The sequence below is a fragment of the Euprymna scolopes genome, chromosome 2 (genome assembly GCF_053919585.1).
Source record: "Euprymna scolopes isolate OS-2025 chromosome 2, ASM5391958v1, whole genome shotgun sequence".
NCBI lineage: Eukaryota > Metazoa > Mollusca > Cephalopoda > Sepiida > Sepiolidae > Euprymna > Euprymna scolopes.
The window spans coordinates 156280700-156284376 of NC_136483.1; the positions used below are offsets into that span (position 1 = coordinate 156280700).

General features: G+C 37.7%; 1 non-coding gene across 1 annotated transcript; it reads right to left on the minus strand.

The window, feature by feature from the left end:
- Positions 1-609: 609 nt before the first annotated feature.
- Trnar-acg (transfer RNA arginine (anticodon ACG)) lies at positions 610-682 on the minus strand. The gene has a single exon. It is a non-coding gene; the product is annotated as a tRNA-Arg (tRNA).
- Positions 683-3677: the final 2995 nt, after the last annotated feature.

A 3677-nucleotide genomic window follows, 5' to 3' on the forward strand; every position in this document is an offset into this window, starting at 1 on the left:
AACAGCTTTAATAATGTTAGCCGGTAAAAAAATTGCCGCCATCTTTTTTATATATAAACACTACGCCCGTTTTGAATTCTCCTGTGTTTTATGATCATCAAATTCTGTTTTTTATTTTCTTAAATAAATAAATCCCTACCCTATCGATTTTCGTAAATTTTGAATATAATTATCTTAAAAAAACGATGAATACGTAGTTACCATTTTTTGCATTTGACATTCAGTATTACGATTTTCGAAATTTCGTCCAAATAATGTAGAAGCCCCGAAAATTATTTTTGACTTCTATGCTCTAATTTTTGATAGAACAAGAAAAATCTACCCCGAGGGGTAATTACAGGGATCAGGTCGAAACTACATACCGATCCCAGAGTTCAATAAGATGCAGCTGAAGATAGTTGGAGTTTCCATTGTCCGAAACGCTGTTAGAATAATATTTAAAACGACGCCGAATCAAACACAAAATCGAGTACACTCAACATCGTCTTACCATCAACGCTTACCTTTAAACTAGAAGTTTGGGAATTCCCATATGCATAAAACAAAATAACTGAAAAAACAAAAATACCCTAACTAAGGATAATGAGTAAACGTTGGATAAGATGATTACGAACTTGCCAGGATTCGAACCTGGAATCTTCTGATCCGTAGTCAGACGCGTTGTCCATTGCGCCACAAGTCCCGTACCTATACCGGAAGATGTTACCGCGGCTGTATACAGACAGTGCTAAATTCCGTTGACATGGGGAGGTAATTTTTCGAGAAAAACGAAACGACCCCAAAAAAACTTATTTCGGGCTTTTTGTGTAACTCGGCGTTGTTCGTTATGGACCATATATAGATAAGGACAATCTAGGGACTCACACCTTTGAGGGAAAAGAAAGAATTTTTCAATTTGGTGCATCCGATTGAAAGTTTTATTGGTATATATATATATATATATATATATATATATATATATATATATATATATATATATATATATATATATATATATATATACACACACACATAAATAAATAAACATTTAGAATGTTATTAATACTATAGCGGAAAGGAATATGCTACCGTTCAGACGGATCGATATGTCTCGTTTTATTTTGAATTGTATTCACAACATAAAGCGCGTATGTTGAATGGACGCATCTGTAAAATATTATTTATTATCTATTTTTTCTTGTTGTCGGTGCCTCGTATCTGTCACCATCTCTGTAACCTTATTTGTAAACAGGTCGAACGATCTGCGTGAATTATCGTCTTACTTCCCATTTACTTATCTTCTCTAAAAACGTTGTCCTTCAACATAATTTATGAGCCTAACATGCTAGTCTATTCGTTTGAGAACTTAGAACCATTTAAAAGTGCAAAAATCATCCCTGAGAAAACATAAACGCAAGCTAATACAGTAGAATCCCGGGACACGATGGCCCTAGAATACATTTTTCCAGGTTACGAGGTGGAGCACTATATATTTCCGGCCAAATTACAGTGTTATTTATAATGTTATATGCATGTGTATTTTATACTATTGTTTATCTGTTTGCTAGCTTTAACACCCAGGGTCCTACTGTACATATTTTTCATAGTGAAAATAGGTATTAAGCGACGGAAGTTATGGATTTCTGATGGTTCTAATTCTTACTGTTACATGAAAGACAATTGTTCAGATTTATGATTTAAGTTTGATTAAAATCAAAGGTTTTCAAATCAGTCATCGAGTTAAAGTTGGATATAACCAGTAGAAATTGCAATAGATAAACCCTAAAATATTTTTTTATTATTATTTATAACATTTGCACCCCAAACAAGGCACATTGCCACTTTGAAGTAGGGGGCTACTATCAGGGAAATAAGCTACAGTGGTAATATGTAGGGGGTTGGGCAGCAAGATGTCAGTGCGCGTTACACTTGAACTTCTGCATGTCAGTACAGTTGGGGAAGCAGGGTCCCGGAAGGAAGTTCCAAAGTCCAGCAGTTCTGGGGAAGAAACTACTGGAGTAGAAAGCTCTCTTACATCTAGGGATCTCTACTGTTAAAGGGTGGGATTTAGCTGTTTGTCGGGTCTGTCGGGGGTATTTATGCCGAGAGGGTACAAGTGCTTGCAGTTCGTCAGAGCATTCACCGTTAAAGTACTTGTAGAACAGGCAGAGGGATGCAACATTTCGTCGATGAGAGAGGCTGAAGCTCAGATGACAGTTCAGGGTTGGCGATTCTCTTTTGGACCTTGTCCAGGAGCGAGAGTCTAGGAGCAGATCATCAGCCAAAATATGACAACAATATTCCATACATGGGCGAATGGTGGCCTTATAGAGGTACAGGATACTTTCGGGTTTAGTAGTTTTCTAGCATGGTAGAGAGAACCAACCTTCCTCGCAGAGGTCCTGGCAATACTCTTAATGTAATTGTTCAAACTCATGTTTCCTGTGAATGTTAGGCCGAGGAGTTTAAAATATGTACTTTCAGATAAAGAGTCTTTGGCCATTGCTATTGTTGGTAGAGACTGTTTCTTGTAATTATTGAAGGAAACAAGTTTAGTCTTGGCAGCATTGAATGTGAGCATCCATTTTTATCCTCATTCCACTATAGATTAGAGGTCACCCTCTAGTGTTTCTGCCATTTCTTTAGATATGTGTTCATTTTTTTCCTGTCGTGTCTGTTATATAGCGTGGCGTCATCAGCATATATACCCATCTCACAAACAATTTTGTAAGGGAGGTCATTTATGAATATTAGGAATAATAGAGGTCCAAGGATAGACCCCTGAGGCAGTCCCGCATTTATATTATATTGTTTAGATATACGGCAGTCAAGGACAACCTGTATTTTTCTCTTATCTAAGAAGGCTTAAGTATTTTTCCAGTGATACCGTATGATCTGATTTTCCTGAGAAGACCTTCGTGCCATACCCTGTCAAAAGCCTTAGATATATTTAGAGCTACGGCTTCACCCTCCCCTGCTTTATCCAGTTTATGGTATATACGCTCAGAGATTACAGTTAGGATGTGTGCGGTGGAATGGGCCTGCTTAAATCCATATTATTGGTCGGTCAGAAGTTTAGTATCTGTAACGTGGTGGACCAGAGCCTGGTTAATTATGGACTCAAATATTTTGGCAAAAAATGGGAGGAGGCTAATGGGGCTGTAATTTACTGGGTCGGTTCTTTCGCCAGAATTCTTGAAAACTGGTACCACAGAAGCAGTTTTCCAGCAGACAGGAAAGCATGACTCATTAATGTATTTGTTGTAAAGTTTGGAGAGAACTGGAGCTACTTCGGCGGAGCATTTTTTAATAGCACAGCCGAGAGGAGATCAGCTACACATGCTTTTGAAGTGTCAATATTTTTCACGATAGCATGCACCTGAGAAGGGGGATTTTCAAATCGTCAAGTGTGGTGTCTGGTCGCAAAGGGAAGTCGGGGTGGGAGTGGTTAGGTGGGTCCAGTGTGGAGTTGGAGGCAAACCGACTGGTAAGTATGTTAGCCTTCTCGGTTATTGAGCAAACAAGCTCATGATTGTTGAATAGTGGGGGAATTGTTGAGTGCCCATTATTTACTATATTGTAGTAGATTTTCCAGAATCAATACAGTAAAAATATATATTGCTAGAGTGAAACTTATTTTAAAATAGATTTAATACAACACACGTTAAAGGACTTCAATTGTTTTTTTATTGGGTTCT